Genomic DNA, 13,819 nt, shown 5'->3' with positions numbered 1-13,819 from the left:
AAAACATGTACACCACACACACACACACACACACACACACACACACACACACACACACACACACACACACACACACACACACACACACACACACACACAGGCTGTCCCAGAACATTCAGGGTTCGAATGTTCGCTCGTTAGGGTTGGCACTCAAATCTTAATTAATGGCTTGAACCATTTTTTTATTTTGTATTAAATATATTATTATTATTATTACTATTATTATTATTTTAGGGTTAGTACTATGTTCATGTTGTGTTTACAATAATTTGAAAGTCCTGCATGACAGCAGAAGACACACACACACACACACACACACACACACACACACACACACACACACACACACACACACACACACACACACACACACACACACAGCTGGCGCTTTGGCATGGGGGGTAAGATCTTAATTTTCGGGCCTGTTAAGAACTCTAGTTTTCGCCGGCTGCCGGGCGCGGCTGCACTAATAACTTTGGGGCAGGCCCGTCTAGTTGCCCGTCTAGTTGCTGGCCAATACTGATGACATCAGGGATCTCCATATATGGGCTTAATATTGATGACATCACGTGATGTCACCAGGTATGACCATTATATGGGATGTGACTGACTGACGGGAAATGCACAATTTCATAGTTAACTGCAACAAATCCACATGTATTGAACTCTGTTGTGTCCACTGGAAATATACATCTTTTTACATTGTTCAAATTAACATTATTCCATAAAGTTTACTGCAAGAGGGTTTGGTCAATCTAGAGAAGTGACGCCTCATTTTGTAAAAATGAAATACTAATAAAATAAAACAATTGAACAAAATGGGTTTAGGTTGTCTCTCACAAATCATTTCAGCATGGAAGGACTTCGCACATCTACTCACTTGAGAGTAGCCAGTCCAACAGAGAGCAGCTCCTCTCCTCCTGAGGCCCCGGGTTGGTTGAAGCTCATGTCGAGCTCTTTCATGTGGGAGAGGTTGGAACGCAGAGCTGAGGCCAGGCAAGAAAAGCCTTCCTCTGAGACCAGACAGTGGGACAACCTGCAGAGAAACAAACAGTTTAACTAATTGCTTCTGATATTCACGTAGAGATTCACACAGAGAGAAAACACCATTTTTACCTCAGAATCTCCAGTGTGCAGTTTGGGCTCTTCAGACCAACGGACAGTTGAATTATTCCATGATTCCTTAAGCCATTTGAAGATAGATCCAACTCTGTCAGACTAGAGGAGTTGGAACTGATATGTGAGGATAACTCCTTACAGCATTTCTCTGTGAGGTCAGTTTGTCTCAACCTGGGTTGGAAAAAAGGTTAGACAGACAGACATGTGGACAGGTTAAAAATGTAGGCATTTATCAGACGCTCTTAATCCAGAGTGATTTTGAGTAAGCAAGAACAACACATGGCAATACATCACATACATACAAATAGTCATCAGGAATCACAAGTAAGCTAAGAACCTAACATCCATCAAGATATGTAGAATATCTTTAGAGTGCTATGTCTACATAAAATGCTATCTAAGTTACATAAGTTGAGCCTTTGCATACGCCTGCAAGGTCATCAAGTCTAGGGAAAGTGCTACGGCAAGTTAACATTACAATAGTATTTAATACTATGCCCAAAGAAGAAGATAAAAAGAAAAACAACATATCGACAACCAATCTTTTTAGTGAACAACTAGATAAAATGCCCCTCTGGGCACAGGTCTCCACCAGGCCAGGTCAGGTTGTGGCCTCCTGGTGGCGCTATAATAGGACAGGTCTCCACCAGGCCAGGTCAGGTTGTGGCCTCCTGGTGGCGCTATAATAGGACAGGTCTCCACCAGGCCAGGTCAGGTTGTGGCCTCCTGGTGGCGCTATAATAGGACAGGTCTCCACCAGGCCAGGTCAGGTTGTGGCCTCCTGGTGGCGCTATAATAGGACAGGTCTCCACCAGGCCAGGTCAGGTTGTGGCCTCCTGGTGGCGCTATAATAGGACAGGTCTCCACCAGGCCAGGTCAGGTTGTGGCCTCCTGGTGGCGCTATAATAGGACAGGTCTCCACCAGGCCAGGTCAGGTTGTGGCCTCCTAGTGGCGCTATAATAGGACAGGTCTCCAGCAGGCCAGGTCAGGTTGTGGCCTCCTGGTGGCGCTATAATAGGCCAATGTGAAAAGGGTGCAATTTTTTCTTACGCCTTGGATGGCAATTGGATGATTTTAGTAATTTTGTTCCAAAAATGTGTTTTGCAAAAATACACCTGTTGGTGGTGCTATAACAGGCCAATGTGAAAAGGGTGGGATATATTCCTCAGGCTAGTAGGAAAGTCTGTGAAATATTTCACGTAAATTGCACGCTGCGTTCATGATTTGAGGATTTTTGTTGAAAATGGGCCAATCCTGCAAACTTTGAAAGCTAATGTTGGCAAATTAGGATTGAATATGAAATATCGGACAGATATCGTCTTGAACACATGACTATAGAGATACTGTGTAACGATTTGCAGGATGTTTGGACAGAATCTGGAGGAGTAATATCTAAAAATGTGTTTTTCAAAAGTCGTCCTCCTGTTGGTGCTATAACAGGCCGTTCTGGAACATTTGGGGCAGAGGTTCATCGCGTTAACGGTGCCGGAGATTAGCTGGTAACGGACGGACGGACGGACGGACGCACGCACGCCTTCGGCCTGGTGGAGACAATTAGTGGAATTACTGTGATTTTCTTCTACTAATTAAGGTTACTAAGGTAAGGTAAGGGGGGGGGGGGGGGGGGGGGGGGGGGTTACTTATCCATTAATGAAACAGAAGTTAATCACAGTGACAAGAACAATCATCATCACATTTCTATAGTTATAGAATAATGGAACTCAGCATCACCGCCCACAATCGTCACCATTAACACTTTAATTGCCCGGGGTTATTTAACCCATTACATTAATGCGCCCATTCGACACGGACCCCTTTTCCAGACGGACCGGCGGAAGTTGTTGATGTGTGTGTAGCAGCTAACAATAGCCACACCACTCTAGAGTCGATCGACAACAACGGGAGACAAGAATAAATCTATCGAGACTAGCGAATGGGCCGCAGGGGCGCCGTCTAACACAGGATATTTTTTCATTAAAAAAACGGGATAATTTAGATCGCGAGTTATGAACGTTTTAAGATTTTCGTTTTCATCAGCTAAACAGAGGGGTTTTTCGAGGACGTCTCACTCTTGCGCGTCACCGAGGATTGCCCAGGAGGCGCGCCTGGGCTATATGCGAGCCATGCGATCCGTTCTCATATCAATAATCTTCGTCTTTTGGACAATACTTCGTCCTGGGCAACGGGCGTTACTAATAGAAAGGACAAAGTACTTCGTCCTGGGCGATGGGAGTGTTAACTGATCAAACCTGAGTATCTTCAGTCTGCATTGTTGACTCTCAAGTCCAGGAAGTAGCTTCGCCATCCCTGCGTCGGTCAAGCTGTTGTAGCTCAAGTCCAGTTCCTGAAGACTAGAGCTGGAACAGAGAACTGAGGCCAGATGTTCACAGCAGCTCTCTGAGAGGCCACAGCGACTCAGCCTGAATGGAGACACACACACACACACACACACACACACACACACACACACACACACACACACACACACACACACACACACACACACACACACACACACACACACACACACACACACACACACACACACACACACACACACACCTTATTTGAGTGTCTTTGTTCTGAGGACTGTGTTCATGGAACTGGATCCTAAATAAATCATATTCTCATAATACTGTACTGTCACCAGCTCTGCACCCGGTCACTGGATAATGCATAATACATCCTGTTAGGTCTGTTAAGCCCCGTTCAGACCAGAAAAAGCTGGGGGAAAAAACTGAAATAATTTTGAAGCAGCTATTTTCTCAGTGGCCGTGTCCAAGGCACCCATAAGCAAACTGAACTGATGACATGTATTAAAGTGTTCATATTCTATGCTCTGTCGATTAATTGAATTCATACTGCAGGACCACAAGTGTAATCAATCAATCAAGCAAGCAAGCAATGTGCATAACAGAGATCAAAGGTGCAGATAGAGAGAGAGAGAGAGAGAGAGAGAGAGAGAGAGAGAGAGAGAGAAAGAGAGAGAGAGAGAGAGAGAGAGAGAGAGAGAGAGAGAGAGAGAGAGAGAGAGAGAGAGAGAGAGAGAGAGAGAGAGAGAGAGAGAGAGAGAGAGAGAGAGAGAACGAGAGAAAATGAGAGAGAGAACGAGAGAGAGAACGAGAGAGAGAACGAGAGAGAGAACGAGATAGAACGACAGACAGACAGTCAGACAGTCAGACAGTCAGACAGACAGACAGACAGACAGACAGACAGACAGACAGACAGACAGACAGACAGACAGACAGACAGACAGATACTGACGTCAGACTCTTCAGTATACAGTGTGGGCTCTTCATTGCATCACAGAGCCTCTTCACTGCATCTTCATCCAGGGGGGCAGACATCTCCAGATCAACCAGATAGGATGGATTAGAGCTGAGAGCTGACACCAGAACCTCACATGTTGTCTCATTGAGGGTAAAGCCACCAAGTCTGTAATTACACATTAAAATAGAACATGTGTTAATATTACAAAACAATCAGTTTATACAGCACCACACTGCCAATAACAACACTGTAATATACACTACAATTACTATAAATATTACTACTACTACTATGGAGGCATGGGTAATGAAATTATCACAATGATACATCTAATAAAGGTAAATGTTTAACTTAATTTGTGATGACACACACACACACACACACACACACACACACACACACACACACACACACACACACACACACACACACACACACACACACACACACACACACACACACACACACACACACACACACACACACACACACACGACATCTACTACATTACCCATAAGCCTCACTGAACCTGAGCGGCGGAAACGGTAAGCTACTCAAATGTTTACTTATAAGTAAAAGTATCAATACTGCAATGTATAAATACTCTGTTACAAGTCCGGGATTCAAAATCTACTTAATGTATTAAAGTAAAAGTAATCATAATGCAGAATTTAGAGTTTTCAAAATTTATAAAACATTTCGAAAATAGCAGATCTACAAGCTCACAATGCGTCGCATTAGGACGCGCTGTGAGCTCCTAGATCAACGTGAGCTACAGTATGTAGAACAACGCGTCACATTGCGAGCTTGTAGATCGGCTATTATCAAATAGACTAGAGTGGTAGGGATAGAGTATAGTGGTTAATTTATGTTTAGTAATACAAATCTAAAACATAACTAGTAACTAAAGTGTTCAAATAATTGTAGTGGATTTTCTTCTCAGAATGTAGTTTTACTCAAAGGTACATAAGTGTTGGCATCAAGTACTCATTATGCAGACTATTCCGTTTTATGTCTAAAATGTATTACAAATCTTTTGAAAATAGCTGATCTACAAGCTCACAAACGTGTTGCGATGTGACACTAGATCGCCTATATTTTCCAAATAGACAAAGTTTAAATAGGGCTGAAGTGGTTAATGTATGTTTTGTAATAATAATCAAAATCTCCAAATTAACAAGTAAATAAAGTTTTCAATAAATTGTAGTGGAGTAAAAGTACAATATTTGCCTCTGAGATGTAGTGGAGTAGAAGTAAAAGTATAGAAAATCTGAAGTATTTCAGTAAAGTTAAAGTACCTGGAATGTTGTACTTTAGTAAGTACTGGGTACTTAGTTGTACTTTCCACCACAGCCTAATATTACTAATATTACTATAGGTTATTTTTATAATCATAATAAGAATAAATGTTAAAATGTTTTACATTTAAAAGTACGTAAAGAGTTTAGTTGACTCTTTAATGCCAGCATGACTGATTGTCAACATGTTGTGACTGACTGACTGACTGACTGACTGACTGACTGACTGACTGGCTGACTGACTGCAGCTTTAGTATGATTTCCTTCATGTTGTTCAAATCCCCATGAATACTAACCGAGCCTTTCTGCAGTTCCTCACAGCTGGTAGCAGTCTCACTCTCCCGCTATATGATGTGTTGTATTTGTCCAGGTCCAACTCATCCAGAACCTCCTCTGACATCAGCAGCATGTGAGCCAGAGCTGAACATTGGGTTTCAGACAGTTGTGTCTTAGATCTGTCCCCTGACTCCAGGAACTGTTGGATCTCCTGATGAACTGAGTCGTCCTTCATCTCCATCAAACAGTGGAAGATGTTGATACATCTGTCAGGGGAAGCATCATCCCCGTCAATGCTCATCTCCTTCAGGTTGTTGATGACTCTCTGGATCTCCTCTGGACTGTTCTCTGTCTGACCCAGCAGGCCTCCTAACAGACTCTGGCTGGACTGCAGTGAGAGGCCATGAAGGAAGCGGATGAAGAGGTCCAGGTGGCCGTTCTTACTCTTCATGGCTTTAAGGATGGCTTTCTTCAGGAAGTCACCCAGGGACATGTGACTGAAGTCATCTTCATCATCATCATCATCATCATCTTCTCCCAGGAATGTCTTCAGCACCTCTGTGTTCCTCTCAGTGAAACAGTGCATCAGGTAAACTGCAGCCAGGAACTCCTGAATGCTCAGATGAACAAAGCTGTAGACCTTCCTCTCGAAGATCACACTTTCTCTTTTGAAGATCTGTGTGCACACTCCCGAGTACAGCACGGCGTCGTTCACATCAAGACCACACTCTTCCAGGTCTTCTTGGTAGAACATGACGCTGCCTTTCTTCAGATGCTGAAACGCCAGCAAGCCCAGCAGCAGAAGACCCTCCCGGTCGGTCGCCATGAGCTGCTGTTGACTCAGCTCACCTTTCTCACCATACTTAAGGTTCTTCCTACATATCTGGACCAAAATGAAGTGGGCGAACATCTCAGTGGGAGTCGTGGGCAGCTGTCCTGTCCCGTCGCTCTTCAACAGGACCTCCAGAACCGTGGCAGCGATCCAGCAGACGAGTGGGATGTGACACAGGATGTGGAAGCTCTTTGTTTTGTTGACATGTGAGATGATCCTGCTGGCCAGCTCCTCGTCATCACTGAACCTCTTCCTGAAGAACTCCTCCTTCTGGGGGGTCTGTGAACCCTCGTACTTCTGTCACCCTGTCAATGCATTGAGGAGGGATCCGATAGGCTGCCGCAGGTCTGGTGGTTATCCAGAGGAGAGCCGAGGGGAGCAGATTCCCCTTGATGAGGTTCGTCAGCAGCACGCCCACCGATGATGTCACCGTGACATCAGAGACGATGTCATTGTTGTCGAAGACGTCAGAATCAATGTCAATATTCTCGAATTTCAGCGGAAACCTGCTTTCATCGAGACCATCGAAGATGAAGACAGTCTTACAGGCAGCGAGCTGCTCTGCTGTGACCTTCTTTAACGTTGGATGGAAGTCATGGATCAGTGAGAGAAGACTGTGCCGCGTCTCTCGGACCAGGTTCAGCTCCCGGAACGACATCAGAATCACGAGATCGATGTGCTGATTGGCCACGCCCCCCGCCCAGTCCAGAGTGAACTTGTACACGGAGAAGGTTTTCCCAATGCCGGCGATGCCCTTCGTCAGAACTCTTTGGATGTCTGTCTCACCGGCTGCCAAGCGCTTGAAGACTTCAGTGCACTTCATCTGGTCAAAGAGGCTCTTCCTCATCTTGGACGCTTTCTCAAGCTGCCACACCTCATGTTGCAGATTAACCCCTTCACTGTCTCCCTTTAAGAGGTAGAGTGTTGTGTAGTTCCTGTTGAAGGAGGTTCCAGGTACTGGTCCGGTGATGTCATCTCGCTGACCTTCGATCCTCTTCATCACACCGATCACATATGGGTCTCTGACATGTTCTGGAACACAACCGTTCAATGTTATTAAACCATGTTCTGGAACACAGCCGTTCAATGTTATTAAACTAAACAATGTAAATTGAACACTGACTCTGAAACAACTCAAAAGGCAACATAAACTATTTGACTAGTATATCTAATTCTCTATTTATTTACTTACTAAATTAGTGAGCTATGATGAATTACATGTATAATACTAGAATTTCGCGGGCCTTCGGCCCGCTCATCCTAGCGCCATGCGATGCGTCACAAATGGGAAGAAGGCAATGGCAACCCATGATGTTTTCATTTATGCATTTGCTTGGAAAGCGCAAAGTTGCCAAGCTGGCTGAGTGGCCCTGTTTGGTTTTGTGTATTTGCGTATGAAAGCGAGCATGGCAAGGCGCAGGAACAGTATACTGTACTGTAAGTCTTTGTACTGTACTGTACTCATGTGTACTGTACTGTTCTCTGTACTGTTGTTATTAGTGTTGTGTTCTTATTTTTTATTATTATTATTATTACATGGATTAATATTGTGATGTGAGCTTTCTTTCTGTACTGTACTGTACTCATGTGTACTGTACTGTTATCTGTACTGTTGATATTATTGTTGTTATTAGTGTAGTGTTCTTATTTTTTATTATTATTATTATTGAAAGAGAGCATGGCAAGGCGCAGGAACAGTATACTGTACTGTACTGTAAGTATTTGTACTGTACTGTACTGTACTCATGTGCACTGTACTGTACTGTTCTCTGTACTGTTATTAGTGTTGTGTTCTTATTTATTATTATTATTATTATTATTATTATTACATGGATTAATATTCTGATGTACTGTACTGTTCTCTGTACTGTTGATATTATAGTTATTAGTGTTGTGTTCTTATTTTTTATTATTATTACATGGATTAATATTCTGATGTGAGCTTTTTTTCTGTACTGTACTCATGTGTACTGTACTGTTATCTGTACTGTTGTTGTTATTATTATTATTATTAGTGTAGTGTTCTTATTTTGTATTATTATTATTATTATTAGCGTTTTGTGGCGTGTGTGTGTGTGTGCGTGCCATTTCAGCTGCATCGCAAGGCGATCCAAACCCCCCCCCCCCCCCCCCCCCCCGCCATTGGGAAGGGGTGATGTAGTGTTGCCAGGTCCACGTATTGTAAGCGAGTGGTAGTGTGTGTAAGTATAGGCTGTAGGCTGTAGGAAGTCAGGGTTTGCGGCCTTGTTTACATAGACGTGGCAACAATGTTGGCGGCGCAGCCAATGAAAAGAGGGGAATCACGGGATGCAGTGTTGCCAGGTCCGCGAATTGTAAGCGAGTTGTAAGTAGTGTGTTGAATGGCATTTTTTCTGGGCTTGTTTTCATAGACCTGGCAACATGTGAGTGTGTGCGTGCGGAGGTGTGGGTGCTTGGGGAGATATTGTTTGTTGTGAAGAGATACAATGCCGGCGTGGGTGTGGAAGGGAGGCAACGTTGGTGTCAGTGCAATGAGTAATGTTCCGCGGGTGGTGTTGAGGGTCGGCGTTCGGCGCGATATGAGGAGATAGCGGCCGAACGACGCGGAGGGTAAGTGTGTGACGTCACTGCCGTGTGAGTGTAGTGTGTTGCAGTGTGTCAGTGACGTGTCAGTGATGTATGCAGTGTGTGACTTTGGGTCCCTTTTCCTGGGTTGGATACAACTTCTCACTTGTATATATAGATATTATTTACATCATGTCATAAATTAATGAATATCTCAGGCTTTACTTGGTAGAATGCTGGAGGGACGGTCACACACTGAACCCCTGGATGGACCCTCAGTCCCCTCTCTGTGGAGACACACACACACACACACACACACACACACACACACACACACACACACACACACACACACACACACACACACACACACACACACACACACACACACAAGCATGACGCTAGTAACTAGTGATGGACGGTAACAGACTAGTTGAGTACTAGTAGGTGAAATATTAGTAGCTTTGTGTCTTTGTAGTTGAAGTTGAAACCATCTAAACTCAACTCGTTTAAACGCTTCTAAAGAGAGGTCAGACTTTCTAGGCACTCTAGGACCTTATTCCTGAAAAATTCCCCGGCATGAAAAGTGTTAAGTGTAGCTCTGTTTCCACCACAGTCTGTGTGCAGTGGGTGCAGTCTGTCTTGTCATGGGAGCGTGCAGTGGGTGCAGTCTGTCTTGTCATGGGAGCGTGCAGTGGGTGCAGTCTGTCTTGTCATGGGAGCGTGCAGTGGGTGCAGTCTATCTTGTCATGGGAGCGTGCAGTGGGTGCAGTCTGTATTGTCATGGGAGCGTGCAGTGGGTGCAGTCTGTCTTGTCATGGGAGCGTGCAGTGGGTTCAGTCTGTCTTGTCATGGGAGCGTGCAGTGGGTGCAGTCTGTCTTGTCATGGGAGCGTGCAGTGGGTGCAGTCTGTCTTGTCATGGGAGCGTGCAGTGGGTGCAGTCTGTCTTGTCATGGGAGCGTGCAGTGGGTGCAGTCTGTCTTGTCATGGGAGCGTGCAGTGGGTGCAGTCTGTCTTGTCATGGGAGCGTGCAGTGGGTGCAGTCTGTCTTGTCATGGGAGCGTGCAGTGGGTGCAGTCTGTCTTGTCATGGGAGCGTGCAGTGGGTGCAGTCTGTCTTGTCATGGGAGCGTGCAGTGGGTGCAGTCTGTCTTGTCATGGGAGCGTGCAGTGGGTGCAGTCTGTCTTGTCATGGGAGCGTGCAGTGGGTGCAGTCTGTCTTGTCATGGGAGCGTGCAGTGGGTGCAGTCTGTCTTGTCATGGGAGCGTGCAGTGGGTGCAGTCTGTCTTGTCATGGGAGCGTGCAGTGGGTGCAGTCTGTCTTGTCATGGGAGCGTGCAGTGGGTGCAGTCTGTCTTGTCATGGGAGCGTGCAGTGGGTGCAGTCTGTCTTGTCATGGGAGTGTGCAGTGGGTGCAGTCTGTCTTGTCATGGGAGCGTGCAGTGGGTGCAGTCTGTCTTGTCATGGGAGCGTGCAGTGGGTGCAGTCTGTCTTGTCATGGGAGCGTGCAGTGGGTGCAGTCTGTCTTGTCATGGGAGCGTGCAGTGGGTGCAGTCTGTCTTGTCATGGGAGTGTGCAGTGGGTGCAGTCTGTCTTGTCATGGGAGCGTGCAGTGGGTGCAGTCTGTCTTGTCATGGGAGCGTGCAGTGGGTGCAGTCTGTCTTGTCATGGGAGCGTGCAGTGGGTGCAGTCTGTCTTGTCATGGGAGCGTGCAGTGGGTGCACAGTCTGTCTTGTCATGGGAGCGTGCAGTGGGTGCAGTCTGTCTTGTCATGGGAGCGTGCAGTGGGTGCAGTCTGTCTTGTCATGGGAGCGTGCAGTGGGTGCAGTCTGTCTTGTCATGGGAGCGTGCAGTGGGTGCAGTCTGTCTTGTCATGGGAGCGTGCAGTGGGTGCAGTCTGTCTTGTCATGGGAGCGTGCAGTGGGTGCAGTCTGTCTTGTCTTGGGAGCGTGCAGTGGGTGCAGTCTGTCTTGCCATGGGAGCGTGCAGTGGGTGCAGTCTGTCTTGCCATGGGAGCGTGCAGTGGGTGCAGTCTGTCTTGTCATGGGAGCGTGCAGTGGGTGCAGTCTGTCTTGTCATGGGAGCGTGCAGTGGGTGCAGTCTGTCTTGTCTTGGGAGCGTGCAGTGGGTGCAGTCTGTCTTGCCATGGGAGCGTGCAGTGGGTGCAGTCTGTCTTGCCATGGGAGCGTGCAGTGGGTGCAGTCTGTCTTGTCTTGGGAGCGTGCAGCTGGTGCAGTCTGTCTTGTCATGGGAGCGTGCAGTGGGTGCAGTCTGTCTTGTCATGGGAGCGTGCAGTGGGTGCAGTCTGTCTTGTCATGGGAGCGTGCAGTGGGTGCAGTCTGTCTTGTCATGGGAGCGTGCAGTGGGTGCAGTCTGTCTTGTCTTGGGAGTGTGCAGTGGGTGCAGTCTGTCTTGTCATGGGAGCGTGCAGTGGGTGCAGTCTGTCTTGTCATGGGAGCGTGCAGTGGGTGCAGTCTGTCTTGTCATGGGAGCGTGCAGTGGGTGCAGTCTGTCTTGTCATGGGAGCGTGCAGTGGGTGCAGTCTGTCTTGTCATGGGAGCGTGCAGTGGGTGCAGTCTGTCTTGTCATGGGAGCGTGCAGTGGGTGCAGTCTGTCTTGTCTTGGGAGCGTGCAGTGGGTGCAGTCTGTCTTATCATGGGAGCCTGCAGTGGGTGCAGTCTGTCTTGTCTTGGGAGCGTGCAGTGGGTGCAGTCTGTCTTGTCATGGGAGCGTGCAGTGGGTGCAGTCTGTCTTGTCATGGGAGCGTGCAGTGGGTGCAGTCTGTCTTGTCATGGGAGCGTGCAGTGGGTGCAGTCTGTCTTGTCATGGGAGCCTGCAGTGGGTGCAGTCTGTCTTGTCATGGGAGCGTGCAGTGGGTGCAGTCTGTCTTGTCTTGGGAGCGTGCAGTGGGTGCAGTCTGTCTTGTCATGGGAGCGTGCAGTGGGTGCAGTCTGTCTTGTCATGGGAGCGTGCAGTGGGTGCAGCCTGTCTTGTCATGGAGTGTGTCAGCATGTCTCTATCGCAAGGCTGTGTTCACAGAGTCTGTACCTGGTCAAGGACTGTCTTAGTTTTGGGTCAGTCACAGTGCTCAGGAATTCTGCCAGTGTGTATTCTCTGTTTAGCTTTTTTTCTGTCAACACCGTTATAACAATTCTGACTCCGACCTTTGATTGAAACCTTTATTCATTCTCGAAAAGATTAGAGTTTAAAATGATCTTACTTTGAGCGTGAAGGTCCAGGTTCATCACTGACGTCTGAAGAGAGTCTGGTAGAAGTGAGAGAGTAGATGCCACTCGTTGTGCTGCTTGGAGCCTCTGGTCTCTGACTCTGGTTGTCACCCCTGTTACCACCACAATAACAACACTGTTTCTGTCTCCTCTGTTATCATCACAATAACAACACTGTTTCTGTCTCCTCTGTTATCACAATAACAACACTGTTTCTGTCTCCTCTGTTATCATCACAATAACAACACTGTTTCTGTCTCCTCTGTTACCACCACAATAACAACACTGTTTCTGTCTCCTCTGTTATCATCACAATAACAACACTGTTTCTGTCTCCTCTGTTACCATCACAATAACAACACTGTTTCTGTCTCCTCTGTTACCACCACAATAACAACACTGTTTCTGTCTCCTCTGTTACCACCACAATAACAACACTGTTTCTGTCTCCTCTGTTATCATCACAATAACAACACTGTTTCTGTCTCCTCTGTTATCACAATAACAACACTGTTTCTGTCTCCTCTGTTATCATCACAATAACAACACTGTTTCTGTCTCCTCTGTTACCACCACAATAACAACACTGTTTCTGTCTCCTCTGTTATCATCACAATAACAACACTGTTTCTGTCTCCTCTGTTACCATCACAATAACAACACTGTTTCTGTCTCCTCTGTTACCACCACAATAACAACACTGTTTCTGTCTCCTCTGTTACCACCACAATAACAACACTGTTTCTGTCTCCTCTGTTATCATCACAATAACACTGTTTCTGTCTCCTCTGTTATCATCACAATAACAACACTGTTTCTGTCTCCTCTGTTATCATCACAATAACAACACTGTTTCTGTCTCCTCTGTTACCACCACAATAACAACACTGTTTCTGTCTCCTCTGTTACCACCACAATAACAACACTGTTTCTGTCTCCTCTGTTATCATCACAATAACAACACTGTTTCTGTCTCCTCTGTTACCACCACAATAACAACACTGTTTCTGTCTCCTCTGTTACCATCACAATAACAACACTGTTTCTGTCTCCTCTGTTATCATCACAATAACAACACTGTTTCTGTCTCCTCTGTTACCATCACAATAACAACACTGTTTCTGTCTCCTCTGTTACCACCACAATAACAACACTGTTTCTGTCTCCTCTGTTATCATCACAATAACAACACTGTTTCTGTCTCCTCTGTTACCATCACAATAACAACACTGTTTCTGTCTCCTCTGTTACC

At 46.1% G+C, this 13,819-nt stretch overlaps 1 pseudogene across 1 annotated transcript; it reads right to left on the bottom strand.

Annotated features, from left to right (window-relative positions):
• Window positions 1-880: 880 nt before the first annotated feature.
• On the bottom strand, window positions 881-12,664 carry LOC306918375 (NACHT, LRR and PYD domains-containing protein 3-like; annotated as a pseudogene). Its single transcript, XR_013792518.1, has 7 exons — window positions 12,561-12,664; window positions 9,566-9,627; window positions 5,985-7,828; window positions 4,385-4,555; window positions 3,370-3,540; window positions 1,117-1,290; window positions 881-1,036 (listed from the first exon to the last, which is right to left on the bottom strand). The product of XR_013792518.1 is annotated as an NACHT, LRR and PYD domains-containing protein 3-like (transcript).
• Window positions 12,665-13,819: the final 1,155 nt, after the last annotated feature.

The sequence above is a fragment of the Electrona antarctica genome (genome assembly GCF_951216825.1).
Source record: "Electrona antarctica genome assembly, contig: scaffold_448, whole genome shotgun sequence".
Taxonomy (NCBI): Eukaryota; Metazoa; Chordata; class Actinopteri; order Myctophiformes; family Myctophidae; genus Electrona; species Electrona antarctica.
The sequence above is the reverse complement of the archived record's forward strand: the minus strand, read 5'-3'. Positions and strand labels throughout refer to the sequence as shown.